Source organism: Pteropus medius, unplaced genomic scaffold, assembly GCF_902729225.1.
Source record: "Pteropus medius unplaced genomic scaffold, Ma_sr-lr_union100, whole genome shotgun sequence".
NCBI lineage: Eukaryota > Metazoa > Chordata > Mammalia > Chiroptera > Pteropodidae > Pteropus > Pteropus medius.
In genome coordinates this window covers 87,830-105,323 of record NW_024342542.1, presented here as the reverse complement: position 1 = coordinate 105,323, position 17,494 = coordinate 87,830, and the positions used below count along the sequence as shown (strand labels likewise).

General features: G+C 36.0%; 1 long non-coding RNA gene across 2 annotated transcripts in view; it reads left to right on the top strand.

Moving 5' to 3' along the window:
- The first annotated feature begins 234 nt into the window (after nt 1-234).
- LOC120605503 (uncharacterized) overlaps nt 235-17,494 on the top strand; it is a 27,047-nt gene continuing 9,787 nt past the window's right edge. Inside the window, exons 1-2 of one of the 2 annotated variants that reach the window (XR_005653644.1) lie at nt 235-1,633; nt 2,810-2,976. This is a non-coding gene — a long non-coding RNA (uncharacterized LOC120605503). The other variant, XR_005653643.1, reaches the window with a different exon arrangement.

Sequence of the window (17,494 nt, the reverse complement as noted above, 5' to 3'; positions counted from 1 at the left end):
AAGTATAATTTGGAAATTTACTTCTAAATAGTTTTGTGTCAATTTAATTTCTGAAAATCACTTCTATATATAAATTTAATGTGAGGTTTATTCTAGTAAAATCCTACAGGCAATCTTTTTTAAAAATTTTATTTCATTATTAGTTTCTAGTATATATAGTACATTATTTAGACATTTATATTGTTTATAAAATAATCCCCCTAATTGCTCTTTCCTCTGACTCTCCACCTAGCCATTACATTAACATTAACTGTATTCCCTATGCCATGCTCCCCATCCCCATGACCATCTATTAACTACCAATTTGTACTTCTTTAACCCAAAGAGAATCTTTTTCTTAAAGTGAATAGTCAACTCCTGACTTGTTTTTCACTGTTTTAGGTGTATACCTCTTCTTTACTCTTCTACCAATTTAAAAATTATATATGTGAACATTTTTACATATTATGGAAATAGAATGTTTTCTCTATTTAATAAAATTAGTTGTCCATCAAGGCGTAATCAACATTTCATGTCAAGCCTTGGTCCGAGCAGTTGCTGACTTTGTTCAAGGTTAAAGGAAGTATGCTGAAAAGATAAACTAGTTAAACTGCTTAGACTGAGCCTTCCAGATTTTCTGTGTGGGTAATAGCACTTCTTATTACTGCATTCTTCCTGTCTGCGTAATACCTGGGAACAATTTATTCCATGTAATGCCACCCCTATCTAGATAGTAAATTTTTTACTGAGGAGGAAGACGTTTAGGCATGCCAATTTATTTAATTGGAATTTTCACATGACATTTTGATGGTTTTCAAGTGTTTATTTTGCAGCTTTTAGGCAGGTTGGGATTAAAGGACTGTACAGATTAGTGTGTATGTGATGTGGTTGTATTGCATGTGTGCTTGTGTGTGAGTAACTCAGTTGAGAATGTGAATTGCAGTAAATGCAAAAGTGAAAACTGCAACATGGCTCTCATGTACCCAACCACTTCCTGAAGAACCTGCCACATGGGCCCCAGACTTAGAGACTTAAACTTGGGTTCTGAGGACCGAAAGAGTCTGAGTTCACCATGGTAAAAGCCTCTAGCAGACCTAAACATATAAAAACTGTTTGCTACTGTCATGTGAATGCAAATGTTTGATTGCCTCAGTTGTAAAATTTTCAACAAATAATTCTGAAATTTTAAGTATTTAGGAATAGAATCAGAGACTGGCCATACCTCAAAAGTAATCGTGCAACATTCTAGTTTACACGATCCAGTTTTTTGAAACCATTTAGAACATGCATTCTGATCCTGAAATGCACAAGTTATAAAAGAAAAATGTGAGCTTGTCAGATTAACTACAATCATCAATCTAATAAAACTGAGTCACATCTAAATGGGCTGCACTTATACTACCCTCCCATTCTAGGGAAAATGTGGCTGGGGGAGGCAGTCTGAGTCATCACCTGGGTTGTTTGACATACACTTCCTTCCATAAATTGGGAATGGCAAGCAGCACAGTGTTCTGGGTTTGCTTCAGAGAAGGAGCTGTTGCAGCTTTGCACGATCAAAATAGGGCCTTTAGGTTTGAAGGATAAAGCTGAGCCCATATGTTGACTTCAGATGTCGGGGATAGGGGAGAAACTGACAGACCCTAACAGAACATTTGTAAGTACCATTCTGCCGGGGAAGGGCTGGGTGGGTGGTCAAAGAAATGGTAGGAATAGTCACAGTTGAATTTTTCATAGGACATAAAAAATATTTAAGAAATAAATTAGGGAAGGTAAAAAAAAATAAATTGGTAGCTAGTTTCCTAAGGGGGAGACTCATTTACTTAACAAGAATGTTCTTCATGTGAACAGTCAAATGATTACAGGAGAGAGAAGGGGGTAAGTGTATGATTTGGTAGTTACCAAACAAATTTGACTTGACAATGTTTAATTTAGTCCGATTTAACCAAACATTTTGAAAGAAAAGTATTTCATTTAAGAAACTTTTTTGGCAATCTTTGAATCTTTTTAGAGGTGTTTTGAGGGGTTGTGGGGAGAGAGGATTCATGTGTCTCACATTTTCTTACAGAGCCTTTGCAGAGGCTCACTGGAGCTTTTAAAAATAAGTTTAGAATGTAAAATTGTTGTGGAGACTACGGAGGAAGGGGAAGGAGGAGTAGATTTGTAGCTGAAGTGGGTTTGTAAACTTAGTCTCTGCTTAGGGATTATTTTTTAATATGTGCCAGTCATTCCTCTGATTTCTATCCTAACTTGGTTGTGGCTCTCTCTCTGTGAGGCTCGGGTGTTCCCTGTTTTAAAGCTGGAGTTGTCACAGCCTGGGCGTTTTCTGTTTCTGGCTTAAGGTTTTTTTTTTTTCTCTTTTCCTGAATGAGTGTCCTTTGTGTAACCCCAGTAATTCAGAAATCCTGCAGTCATAGGGACTGCCCTGTCATGTGACTTAGGTACTAGGTGCTGCCTGCGATTGGTCAGCAGCTAATTGGCAGGTCCCTATAAGAGGTCCTGCTTGGGCTGCAGGCCACTCTCCTGCCCGGCCTTCTGCTTAACAGGGATGGGGGAGGGGGGCGGCGGATATCCAGTGATTCAGCCACATGTGATAGATGACCAAATGACTGCTTCCTTGGGGGCCATGCATCAGTGGAAGATACCCAAACTGGTTGTGGCTGACTGATCAAACTCTGGCTTCCTCAAATGGTAACTGTCACTTTAATATAGCTTACTGATTAAACTCAGAAAAATGCAACTAAAAGTTTTTGCCAGGAACTTGTGTGGACTTACTCCCTGTGTGTCTCTCCCTGCCCCCCCGCCCCACTCCTTCTTGTTCGTTTTGTCACAGGAATGAAATGCAGATAACTCTTTAGACAACTTTTGTAGGAAAAGTGTCTCATGTGATCTGGAACAAACACATTTTATAATCAGATTTATCAAGCTGTGAAGAGAGAGTTTAAGTGAATGGAAGCATCAGCATTCTGTCACCAGGAAATACTGCTTTATCCAGAATTGGTAAGTGAAAAGTGGCATTGCTCCCTAATAGTTGTCATATGGTGCATGTGGGTATTATGAAATTGTTCACAGACCCCTACCAACTGTGTTGAACTAGAGAACACATAAACAGAGTGAGGAACTCTAAAAAGAGCAGCCCAGGAATATAGCATAAAGGCTGAGAAGCAGCCAGGTAATTGACAAAGATGAATGATTCATTACCAGTTTAGTCAAATATATATAATTTTGGCTTTTTCCCCCCTTTTTTACCCGGAGGAAGCAATCAAAATGGATTGTTTGGTAGCATTTTAGCATTAACTTTCCATGGATGTATATTTCCATATAGTCTGAATAATATTTATGATTTTTGAAAGGGTGCTTTCTGAATTAGTGAATTTGCCCTCTTTTCCCTCCCTCTACTCAAAGATGTCTAGTACTTAGAAATCTACAAAATAAAATTAAGTAATGCATTAGAAACTTTTCCTTCTGATTGTGAAAGGCACATTAAGATAATAGATTTTTTATATTTGTATCATTGTGTTTTTAGATTATTCTATTTGGTGACATTAATATAGCGAAAAGGGTAGTTATTACTATAAGGTCCATTATGTTCTGAGAGATTGTGTTTAATAGCTCTTACCAATGTGCCCGTGTCTGTCTCTGAAACCTTAAATTGTTTTCTAGTCTTGAATTTGAGCTAGGACCTTTATATTTAAGATGCCCAGAAAACTACAATAAAGCTTCGAATACCTGTTATATACACTGGGTTCTTGTTCATGAACTGTGAGGAAACACAAGTTTATACTGGGCATGAATGTCTGATTTCTTGATTTGGTTTCTTAAGAATGATTGTACTGGAAAAGTTGACTAGAATAAGAAAATAAAATTAGAATGGCGATGGCTACCTGATTTTACAAGTTCTTTTATTGGTCAATAGAAGCAATCATGTGATGTGTACTTGTAAAATCAGATGGAAAATAATTATATAGGTAACTTTGGTGTCCCTTTATGAATGCGAATACATGTAATTAAAACTGTTTGACAGAGTTGTAAGTTTTGGGTTATATAGGATATAACCTTATTTATTTCTTTTTTAGTATCTTAACCTAATTGAAGGTTAAATCTACATTTCTGACTTTTGGTTCCCATTCTGTTACTTTTGAAATCTTAAAATCCTTAACTTGAAAGGGAAAAATGTATAATAAACAACAGGTTAGCATGCTGCAGTTTCTCTGTTGGCACTAGAGTGGGATGAGTGTGGAGAAGAGGGAGATGAATCTAGTGGGATCTATTAATTGTTCTTTTTCTTTTTATATGATTTGAGAACTTTTAAGATTATTTTTCTCTGACTAATAGCTCTCAAAGACATAAAGCAAGGCAAGCATGGCCTTTAAGGGCAGGATCTCCAAAAAATCAGATTGATGATCCAAATATGTGAATATTACAAGGTATTTGACTTAATTAAGGTGTGGCTGAGGACGTGGAAAAATACCACTCATTTCCCTGAAGCGCACATGAATTTATAGGTTTCAGAGTTTTGAAGACAGAAAATGGTGACAAAGCATTAAGATGATTACAGGTAATTTATATCCAGCTGCTAGTTTGTATTCGGTGATTCACCATGATTTTCAGCTCTGCATTTCATGCAAATACTTGGGCAAAACATAACGATTTAATAATCTGCCTAAAGACGGCCTTTCTTGATGGAAAAAAGTCTATATAATTTTTAGGTTTGACTTATCCATTTAGAATCCATTTCGAATGACAAAAATATGATAGAAGTAGGTTGAAACAATAAAGGCTAGAAAGTGTATCCCAGAAGAATTCTTTTAGATCTTCATATTTTTAATTCTGTTTGCTCTTCTCAGTCATCAATGTATTATTTTTTTAAAATACATGTAAAATAAATAACAACATTGCCCTGGATTCTCCACTGGGATTATTGAGAGTATTAATAATATTCTTGTACATTCTGTTAAAGGATATTAAAGGTACACATATGTCTTTGTTTTTGTGGGTATATAAAGCTACAAACTGAAGGGAATCAAGTCAAATGACAGACTTCAAAATAATTTTTCAAATAATATTTGATATTTTCATATTCAGGAATATAAACACTTTCCCTTTGGTTTGTTTCTTAAATTTTTGTTGTGGTATACAATTTTGTCCAATAAATTTTTTAGAGCATGTGTATGTATGTGTTTAATATTTGCTTGGAAGGGGGAGCTTTTAATTGCTAGTGAAACAAGTGGCTGTTTGTTAGAACCTAAATAAGCCTCATAGTGTTGTTCCTATGACAACAGAGGGGTTGGGTGTTGAAATATAGCTTTAAGTTCTCGGTTTGGAAATGTCATTCAGACCTCCCACTACAGTCTCATTGAGTAGGAGGATAATGAATAGGGGAAAAAAACCATGAAGCAACATAAGTATCTCCGTTCGTTTCATGTCTTCTTGGCTTTGCCTTTGTGTATGGATTACCATGGGGTTGGTAAACCCTAGGTCTTGAAGAAAGCAATACTTCAGTATAAAATAAATGGACAGGGGTCAAAAAAGTTGGGGAAGATAAATAACAACATATGGGAGTAATAGGCGGGAGAAGTTGATTTCCATGGGTTTGTGCAAATTCTTTATCCAGTGCTGACCAGCAGGGAGAACATCTTGAACCAGTTATTGTGTAGCTTTTCAAGAGCTGCAAATATTTCCTTAAAATGCAATGTGGAGAAAATTCCTTTGGTAGCAGAATAGTTTACCTCTTTGGAATAACATTTATTCATCTCCCCTAGGCTGATTACAGAGAATACTGTACTCTTTTAGAGTACATGTCTTTAAGTGAATTATTTGTCATTTAATAACTTGTCTTCTATGGGAAAGATAAGGTGGTAAAACTTAGATATTTTACCCTATATTCAAAAATTACTTTTAAAAATCCTTAAAGACTGTCACCTGTTGTTTATAGAAATGCTTTGGTTTACTGAGAACCTTATAGCACACTGTATTTGGGGGCAGGGATTGTTTAGACTAATATTTGGCATTAGATAAGATATGCAGTTGTGAATTTTCCATGCCTGAAGGGCTTCCTACTTTCTTCTCCTAGATAATTTTGACTATTTATTTGATTATCAGCATATCCAGAAGTTAGAAAGAAAAAGAAGACTTAATTAGCTTTACCCCTTACTTAATATATAGGTTCACCATCTCTCCTGAAATCCAAAAAGCTCTGAAAAACAAAAGATTTTAATGGAAAAAAATTGGCAGCAAATCATGACCTGAACTGATGGGAAGCTATTCGTAATCTTTATCCCACTTAGTACGAATGTTTGTATGTTTTACTGTAGCAATATTAATGCGTTTGATCACGAAGTGCTGCACCTTAGCCCCCCAGAGTTTTATGTAGATAGAATAGTCACCTTATTACCTTTATAAAATGATAAAATAATCATAAGAGTAATCAATCTGAGTGTCAGATAAGGATATGTGGACCTCTAATTACTGATATGCATGGAGCTTGTATTATGTACGGGGCAGTACTCTAAATGAATCACTAGCATATAAATCAGTGCTTGGCACATAGATGTGTTTTGGTATAAAATTATTTGTATATATTTAATCGTCACAAAAACTATATGTGGCCAAATATGATTGTTATCTCTATTTTACATGGGGAAACTGATGCACAGAGAGGTGAAGCAACTTGCCTAAAGTAACACAGTCAGGAAGTAGTAGAGCCAATATTTGAAAGCAAGCAGTCTAGCTACAGTTTGCTCCTAATGAGTCAACTTCAGGTAGAGAGAGGGCCTGGAGACGTGGTACTGGAACTCTTGACTGAGCCAGTCAGTCACTGTTTACTTTATTCCTAGTTACCCTATGCCTGGTGTCATCAGATCTGATGATGTTACTACCATGGTCATTACCAGAGGCCTGCTGCAGAATGCTTTATAACAGGTTCTCCTGTGTGGGAGTGTAGGAGTTCTATGGGTCTGAAAAGCTCTTACTTCTTACTCTCTTCATAGATTTCTCAACATTGATCTCCATCAGCAGTAAACCCAATTTCTTTATCTTGATGAAAAATTATGACACATGAAATAACTTCTTAGCCCCAAGGAAATTATCTTGAATAATGGAAAATAATTTTCACAGACATTTTCTGGGCCCTGAACTAAGCAGGAGGTCTGTGCTTTGACAGAGAGCATGGGTCACCTCAAGAGTGAGTGAGCTCCCTGGTGTGGGAGCCACACTAGGACAAAGCAAAAGGCCCTTGGGGGAAATCAGGCAGGCTATGGAACTTGAGTTGCATGACTCTGAATCCACCAAAGAATACTTTTAACAGTACTTCTCAAGAAAGTATATAAGGTGTCTCTCCAATACCTATATATTTATTTCTAGGGATAAAAAAATCATTCTAAGCTAATAGCAGCCTCCTCTTTCTATTCTCCAAATTTCCTACCCCTCTACCCTGCTTCATTTTTCTTCTTAATACTTATCTCTGGCTTACATGTTATATGTTTTACTTATTTATTCATTTGGCATTTCAGTGAACTAGCAGTAATGTTATCTGTGAACAAATTTAAAGGTCCAAATTTATTTCCCTTTGATCTCTATCTTTAAACTGATTCCCTCCCATCGGTTTTTATTAGATTTATTTTTATTAGATAATAAAAATTTTTGCCCAATGGATTTTTCTCACTATTAGTTATCGTTTTATATTCACAGCCATGATAATTTCTTTTTCTTGAACTGTTTTGATTGTGCAATCAGAATTTGGATGGCTCATATCTTCATTCAGGAGAGGAAACTAAGCCAAATTTGAATATGATCATTGAATATTTTTAAAATCAAGAAAAACTTGAATTTCTAAGGAGAACATGCACAGTAAAATATTTTTATATTTTATAAACTATCTTCAATTTAGTTAGGGAACTGGGGAACTGACATAACATTAATTCCAGCAAAAACATCTTAAACCCACCTACTTGATATCCTTTTCCTTTGAAAAATTAAAAATATCAATATAAAACAGTTGTTCTACATGTTATGTTAAAAAATGTGATTTAATCTTGGACATTTCCTGGCTCAAGTTCTTAAGTTCTTAACTGTAATCTATTGTCTTTCAACCTCCTATTTATTCTTGTTTATATATTCCAAAGTATTAAGGATAATATAAAACATAAAATTTTAAATTTCCTGTATATTATTTACTGTAAATATGTCATGTAAATACATCATTAGAGCAGTTATATACTTGACTTTATTTTAAATTAATTCTTAGAGGAACAGATTAAATGCATTTAAAAGTTGAATGTAATATGGTTTTGTAAGTCAATATAATTTGAGACATTTTCTTTTTCTTAGCTATATTTTAATAGCAAAATAGTTTCTAATTGCTTCCTTTTAGTGGTAAGTCTAATAAAGTAATAACTTGCTTAAAAACAAAGTATAACTGTTATTTTAAGGTAGAAAATAACAGTTACTGATCGTGAAATGCAAGCTAAGGTTTTATTTTAAAGGATCTTCCCTTTCTGCCTTGCAAGAGTTGAATTCTCCTGAAAGCACCTAATTCTACTGAAAGCCCATTGATGGTGGTGATAGTAGGAGAAAACTTATTTCCTACCTTTCCTAAAAGCTGATGGATAAAGACTTTTTAAACTTAAACCCATTAATTTCTCTGTTTGTATTTGGGTGATATATATAAAGCAAGTCTAGAGTTCTTAAAAATGAGAGAAACTGAGTGAATTTGTGCAGTCCCAGCAAAACTTTTCAGGGTGCTTCCAAAGTTCTGATTACCTGAAAAAAAATTCCAAACCTCCATTTTCCAGTGAGTATCAAGTATGTGACAGTGGTTACCATGACCCCAAAAAGGTGCCTATTTACAGCATCCATTGAAGTATTTGCTCCCTAAGAGGCTCAGGCTCTGGAAACAAGTAGACTTGTTCTTTAAGCTGACTTTACCCCTTGCTAGCTGAGTAAGCTACTCTGTTTATTCCCCTAAGCCCCAGAGAATGGACCATCAATACTAGCACAAAGGGCTGTTGCATGATATAACATATGTCAAACACATGGTATATGGTCCCTGGAGTAGTTCCTTCCCAAATCCTTTTAGGAACAGACTTCAATTTAGTCTCAAAAGCTGTGGATCCATTCTAAATTATGTCTTTTTTTTCCATATCGGATTAAGTAAAACAGCGGGGGCTGCCATTTATTGCATACTTAATATGTTCTAGGTGGGCGCTGTTGTACTGCTCTACCTGCATTGACTTGTTTAATCTTCTTGACAAACTCATTGATTCAATTATTATGCCTATTTCACAAATAAGAACACTGAGTCACAGAGAGGTAAAGGAATGTGCTTATGGCCACTCAGCTGGTAAGTTGTGAAACCAGACTCTAAATCCAAGTAGGTTGTTGCCAGTATAGATGGAAAGTACTTCTTGGCAGAAAAGCAGAATAAAAGCTGACTGAACCCGAAAGTCTCAGAAATGATCTTCTCATTTCTGTTCTGCAAATTGTCACATCTTCAAGTGGCCCTCTCAATATTGAAATACAAAATTGACTTTTTCTGCTTTTTATTTTACAAATCATTGGGAGCAATTTTAGTCATTGCGTTTTATGAGTTTTAATTAGGCCACTGAAGTCCAGGAGGGGAATTCCTTGTTTTCAGTTGATCTCATGCACTAACAAATTTAGTCATGTAACTTCCCCTATTTTTTTTCTAATGTTTTCACTTGAAAGTGGGGGTAGAAGAGAGAAGTATGCAAGTGTTTGGGTCCTAGGGATGTACTTTCTTCAACCTCTCTGGAGATTTTCTTCTTATCTGGTATAGAATTTATCCATAAAAAAGTAAAATAAGTAAGAATCTGTATTTACTAATATTTTCTCCCTTTATCTCCATATATTTCCAGGTGCTATCTAGAGGGGCAAAACTTCTAAGTAAAGAATTACAAGAAGCCATCTATGTGCATAAAACCTCCATATTTGGATGAGTTAATTTTCAGAATGTGGGAAAGGGGTTTCACATTGAGAATTTCCTCTTTTCAGATGTAGGTTGAGAATTTGTCTTAGGGGGAAAAGTAGGCTACCCTAACCCACGGATTCAAAAGTGCTTAGAAATCTCTTTAAAAATCTGGCCTTGGACTGAGCCTGTCTGTATGCAGGAGGGTATACTAATCATGCCTGCCTTCATTTTTTCATTCCTTCATTCATCCATCCATTCCTTCATTCACCCATTCTTTCATTCATTTTCTTAAGTAACTCATTCAATGCCTGCCTACAGATGTATGATATAATGGATGGGGTTACGGTCCATTAAGGGAAGGAAGAGGAGTTACTACAAACTCGCTCTTTCTCCCTTTCACCTCAATGAATACATCTTTTTTTTTTATTCTTTTGCCATTTTTGAGACAAGGCACATATTACAGATTGACATTCATAAAAGTCTTTAAGCATCTTTCTTTGGCAGCCAGCCTTTTTCAAAGTAAGGGAAAGAAAAAGCTTGTGACAAAAAAATAATGCAGAGATATGTTTTATTTTTAACTGGTGGTAGAAGGACTAGGGTTTAAGAATTCCCCTGAGCTTTCAACTCATTTCTCTGTTTAAAGAACATTATAAATGAACAAGGGTCTCTACAATGTTCTTTTGGATAATGATTTTTTAAATAGAATTTAAACCAGTTTGGAGGTCAAAGCCCTATTCTGCCCTAAATTAAATTTATTATGAATTTTTGAAAATAGCATTAAGTAAAGATGTGGAAAATGAGGGATAACCCTCTCTTTTTGGGAGACAAAGCTAGGGAGGATGGTTTATACTAACACTTCAAAAAGTGTTATTCATCACCATACTGCAGTTAGGGATTTCTTCCTTAAGGCAGATAGTCTTTACCTTTACTTGTGATTTAAACCAAGGTGTCATTTTCCATAGTTTTTGAAAGACACACAACTAACCATCAAGTTCTTTGTAATGGCACAAATATAATCTGTATGTTTTCTGGTATAGGTTTGACCACAGCAGCAAAGGCAATGAAAATGCTTTATAGCTTTCAACATGAAATGTGAAGTTTACATCAATACTAGGTATATATGGTCCAATAAAAGAAAATATTAATGTGGAGTTAAGTTTTTAAAAATTTTTCAATTACAGTTGACATTCAATATTATTTCGTATTTGTTTCAGGTATACAGCATAGTAGTTAGACTTAAGTGCCTACGACTAGATGAATGGATAAAAAGGTGATGCATACATACAATGGAATATTACTTGAGCATAAAAAATGAAATCTTACCATTTACAACAAAATGGATGAACCTAGAAGATATTATGCTAGGTGAAATAAGTCAGAGTAAGGCAAATGCCATATGATCTCACTTGTGGGGAATCTAAAGAACAAAGTAACCAAACAAAGAAAACAGGAACAAACTCATAGATATGAATAACATTTTGATGGTTGTTAGATGGGAGGGGAGTTGGGCCTGGGTGAAAAATGTGGAGGAATTAAGAAGTACAAATTGGTAGTTAAAAAATAGTCATGGGGGTGTAAAGTACAGCATAGGGAATATAGTCAATAATATTGTAATAACTATTTACAGTGCCAGGTGGGTAGTAGACTAATCGGGGGGATCACTTCGTAAATTGTATAAATGTCTAACCAGTATGCTGTTAATGTAGATTTAAAAACAAAATTGCTCCCACTCTAAAAGTGTAACACATTATTTCAGGGCTCTTCTTTCTGAGTAAGTTCAAATAAGGACTGTTTGGGACAAGTCAAGTTAGTAAAGGCAGTAAATACTTTTCTCTCCACTCTGTTTGGTAACTATACTCCAAAATACCCTCTCTTATCTTTTACCTATGGACAATAAGGAGAGTGTAAAGAAACTGTTCTTTCTCTTCCCATCCCTGCACAATTTCTCTTACTGACCACTCTCCTACAACTTCTGTCCACCTGGCCCTTGAAGTATGCAATGCTAACAAAAATCATCCCAGGTACCATCTAGACCTCATAAGCTTATGGCCGAGCAATTGACAAAAATGCCATATGGGAAATGCTTATTTTATAAAAATGTATTACACACTCACTGCATGCCAGATGGTTTTCTCTGTCTGGGAATATAGCAATGAACAAGGTCCCAGCTCGCATGGAGCAGGGAGACTGACAGTGATCAAGCAAATAAGTATATGTCAAGAGTCACTATGTGCTATAGAGAAAAATAAAACTAGTTAGAGAGATAGGGAGTATCTAGGGGTCTGAGAAAGAGCCTCTTTATCCAGGGCTGACAGGAAAGTCTTTTCTAACATGATATTTGTTCAGAGACTTACCCTTGGGAAGTGAGGAGCCAACCATGAGGGTATCTGGAGGAAGACAATTCCAGGCAGAGAAAACAGTCATTGCAATGGCGGTGGGAGCAAACTTGGTGTGTCTAAGGGACAGAAGAAAAGAGGCCGTTGTGGAACAGTGAGCAATGTGGAAAGTAGTAAATGAGGTCTGGGAGGTAGAGAATGGCATACCACATAGTTGGCCATAGTAAGAAGCTGCTGGAAGGTAGGACATATAACTAAAGAGAATGAGAATTGTGTTCCAGAGTACATGTGATTTATATAGAGATCCTGGAGAGTCTAGCCATTATGTTTCATAACCTGAGTGTGTATAAGTTGCATAGGGCTCTCTTTTGATAAAATACTTTTGTAATCTAAATCATTATGCTATGAAAATCTTGATAAAGAAAGATAAAGTTGAGCTATATCAGCTCCTTATCAACTAAAGAGCCAAAAATGGGTAACTCTTCCTATCACATCTGTTACTCAGAGAGGGGTGAGGTACTCAAGTGTCTAGCAGAGGGATGTTGTTTCAATTTCATTCATACTTGCCAAAAATTCACTGTCTGTGTGGTATGTCTTTGCTGATTTTTATACTCGGTGATTAACAGTTTAGAATTTTGAACTGCATGGTTTTAAGTAATTTTGTGTTAAAATACTTTCTTTTGTGGCTCTTAGTTTTATGTTCATGCAGTTGATAGGTTCCCTTTTATAATTCTATATAAAAATTTTGTTTGATACAAGTTTAAAAGTTATGTTACACAGTGCTTGTTTTACAAATGGAGGTGGAAAAGGATCGTGGGAAAATAAAAGCAGTTGACCATTTGGGAGGAATGGAATCGTATCTACTTTTTATCTTTAAATTCGTATTAAAAACAGTTTTGCGATTTTTAAAAGATAAAATTGATTGCTGTAAATGGATTGCAGCCCCTTCTCATTCTTTTGCTATTCATAATCTGGTATTAAAAGTCCAGCGTTTTGTGTAAGGTATGTACAGTTTCTTCATGTGGGAGTTAACATGTTGAGGCATGACATCAGTGAGAACAGACATAAAATGTATATACATATCATTTTATCAACATTGGACCATGTAACCAGGCCTGACAACATACAGGACTTGGAGGGGCTTGATGGCTATTTGTAGGTATTGCCCAGGTTTATCTTACTTCACACCACTTGAAGCTTTATATTTAATATCTATCACCTATCCTGACTTTCCACTAGTTAGTTATGCATTTGGGTTAACATTCATATTCTTTTAGCCAGGTACCCACCTGCAGAGAAGAGTTATTGGTTTTGTCATTTATAGTTCAGTTCAACTGGACCGGATTTCCTTACTGCCTCTGGCTGAAACTGACTGAAAGAATGAAAGTTTCACTTGTGGGGAGGACAAATTAATAATTTGGGAACATAGAGTATTTTGTGGAAGAGGGCCTAATTTGCTCCTTTCCCTCCTCTGAAGTAGGAATCCTGCACTAAGAGAGGGAGTGAGAATTGGTACCTCACAAGGAAGCTGATCTCCTTGGATGAGCATCCTTGGGAACTGAGAAAGATGTAAAAATGGATAAAGAAAGATGTAGGGGAGCCACAGGGCATCAGCAAACCTCTGATCTTATGCCCATGTCTGTCTTTGGGTCCTTACCTCATTTCTTTCTGGCTTCCCCAACATGATGTCCATTATGCATGTCTCCTGGGAGACGAGGGGTCATGTTCCTGACTTACTGAGCAAAGAATTCAGGCATGGATGTTCAAGACAACATCTTCCTCAAATCCTCCTGTGTACATCTCTCTCAAGTGAACTTTCTAGGTGAAATACAGAGTGTTCTCTCAGAGAGTAAAGTCGGTTTTTCCACCAGCTTCCAACTTCTAGCTTTGAGGGAAACACATGTATTGCCCATGAAGTGGTGTGTTCTGCTTGGTCTTTCTGGTCATGTCTGATGGTCTACCGGAGCTTGAGGCATTTTTCCCCATGTGCCTAGGGATTTCCCCCTCTTTCCTTCCCTCTATAAGTAGACAATTTGTTGCCTGTGTTCTAAAACCTTGATATTTCTGCCTTTGACTAGAGTCTATTCTGGAACGATTGTGTGGTGGCTGGGCACTGCAAATGAGTCAGTTCCTGCAGTTTGGTTACAAGTTCTCAAAAAGTATTTCAGAATGTGGATGTGGTCAGCATAGTCATTTTCCAGGCATCTAAGAGGAAACCCACATCAACTGTAACAATTGAGCTGCGAACCAATAGCCCTGCAGAGCAGAACTGGGCCTGTTTTTCCTCAAAGGAAAGCCTATAGCTATCCTAGAATTTAGTCTGCTCTACAGATCTTCAAGTAGAATTCATTTTCATGCTTGCAAATCACATTTTGTTGTTACTGTTTGCACAAACAATGCAATAGAGGGTTTTTGCCTTTGTCGCTTTTTGAATGTGGGCACAAGTTTGACAAATTATTTTTGTAAAATGGAATCTTACGGGATTAGAATATGATTAGTACAAAGTGTGAAATGTGGCGTAGGCATAGAAACAGTGATTTTAGCTAATGCACTGAGGAAGAACTAAGATGGTTTATGTACTAGTAGAGTACATGGAATAAAATTATTTTGTTTACTAATTAATTTCTGAATCTATGTAGACTTAGCAGCAGTACTGATTAAAAGTAATTAAATCCTTTCAAGCTTTATAAGGATTTCAAGTTTGTCATAACATTTAGAGTTTATTAATTCAGCATAGTTTTTAAAAAATAATCATAATTATTGTTAAATTTTATCCTCGAGTACACATGAATTATTTAAAATTTTGATTGAGTTCTTAGTTATCAGTCTTGCACCACATATTACAACTGACTAAATTTTCAATTTTAAGAAAATAAACGACAGAAAACTGGGCAAATGTTTTGAACACATGCATCACCAAAGAAGATGTGCAAATGGAAAACACATGGAAAGGTGTTCAACACCATTAATCATTAGGGAAATGCAAATCAAAACTGCACACCTATTTGAATGGCTACAATGAAAAAGTCCCACTGTACTAAATGTTGGCAAGTTTATAGGGGTTCTAGAACTCTCAGTACATTTAAGTAGAAATGTAAAATGGTAAAAACGTTTTGGAAGACAGCTCAGCAGTTTGTTAAAATGTTCAGTAATATATTAACTGATCCAGATATTCCATCTAGAGAAAAGAAAGGATATTGTACATGAATACTTACAGCACTTTTTGTTGATAATAGCTAAAAACTGAACCCTAATGTTCATCAAGAGATGAATGGATCGACAAATTATGGAGTATCCGTATGATGGATACTACTCCTTAATGAGAAAGCATGAGCTACTGATGTAGTCAACATTGTTGACTCCATAATAAGTGAAAGAAGCCAGACAAAAATGGAAATGCTGTATGATTTCATTTATATAAAACTAAAAAAAAAAATGCAAAGCAATATATAATGACAGAAAGCAGATAAGTGGTTGCTTGGGGTGAGGCGGGTAGGAGTGGCAAGTGGGAAGGGTTGCAAAAGAGCATGAGGAATCTTTGAGGCAGGCGGGTAATTGGCACTATTTTGATTGTGGTGATGGTTTCATGAGTACATATGTCAAAACTTAAAATTTTACCTTGTAAATATGTGCAGTTTATTGTGTTATTCCTCAATTTAAAAAACTTCATTGAAAATGAACAGTCATTGTTACAGTAGATGGAGGATTTTAAAAAGCCTTTTTTTGGCAAAATAAAAACTTAACATCTCTTAGGGGAAAAACTTGATGAAATTTTAATGGTTTGGGGATAGAAATATAACCTAGTGCATATGAGAAATCAGAAGTTAAACTCCAAACATAAATGTGATAACTTTAGTTCCTCCTGTTTACAAGGCGTTGAAACAAGTGTTTCAGGAAGTATTTTGTCCAGCACTATGAGGCCAGCTGTCTCCCTGGTTTATAAGCATTGCACTTAAACACAACTGCTGTAGCACTCACCATATGATGAGGGCTAAAGCATATGAAATGGGGCTCAGACTAAAAAGATAAGACAAAAATACCACCTTCAGATTTTACTATTATTAGAGAAATAAATCTCTTCTTTTTGCAGAGTGCATGAAAATTGATAAGACACTTTTATGTACCTCATTTTGTGAGATCGTCTCAATGATCCCATTATCAGTAGGATCAGTATTATCCTTATTTGCTTGGGGTAACAACCTGAAACCCAGAGAAGCCAAGTTCTTTGGCTGGATCAGAGCCCCCATTTTCTTGGGTAGAGGTCACCATTCTCCCTACTATACCTTGCCACTTTCACAAAGTCATATTGAGTATTTAGCCAGGACCCTTTTACTCATCAATTTGCCAGGCAATTACTAGAGGTCCTTCTATTTGTATATGAGGTGTTCATGACAATGATTCCTTCTAATCCTATTAACCCATCTGTAAATGGATAATAACACAACCACAGGTTTCACAAGGTTGTTGTAAGGGTCAAAGACTAGTATGTGAAACAGTCATGGTAGCTGGACAGTACCGCATACACAGTGGGTGTTGAAATTTACTATGTGACTGCTCTCATTGGACCTGAATACTAATGGCACGGGCATTTGTGAGTGACTCTGTAAAACCAACATGGAAACATGAGATTAATTCCATTTGTTGTCCCATGGCTTCCATCAAGAGTAAGTTTCATAATAAGTGAAATCTTGTGCACTGGGTTATTTAAAATCCTTCTTTAAAGGCTACTAAACAGTCATTACTTGGGTCACAGTTACCAAAACTGGTGGCTTTGAAAGGAGACAATACAGAGCTTAAAGCAGGGCTTACTTAGCCAAGAAGGGAAATAACACCCTTTAACCCCTTGGCTGTGTTGACTGACATCTCTGCTTGTTCTTTGCCAGTTTCAGTGACCCTCTCTCAGTATTCCTCATCCTTTTTACATTCCTGGTTTGGGGGAAACTGCCTCAGGAGAATTCTTTCTTAGTTTATTGCCACTCGAAAATTTCCATAGTGTATGTGATAAAAACTGTGTGAGAACTAAGTATAGCCTTAGTATGCTCTAGGATGGTAAAGCACAAAACACATTTTCAGGAGACAGAAAAAAAATATATTCTGTGGTTGCATAAGTTCAGGAAAAGCTGAGCTAAACAACATTAAATAGGTTTCTCTCCTACAGGACTTCTCAGAACCTTTTATATTTGTATTGAAAATTTACAATGAGCATATAGTACATCTACATTTCCCAAATTTAATAGATTAAAAGAATTGTGTG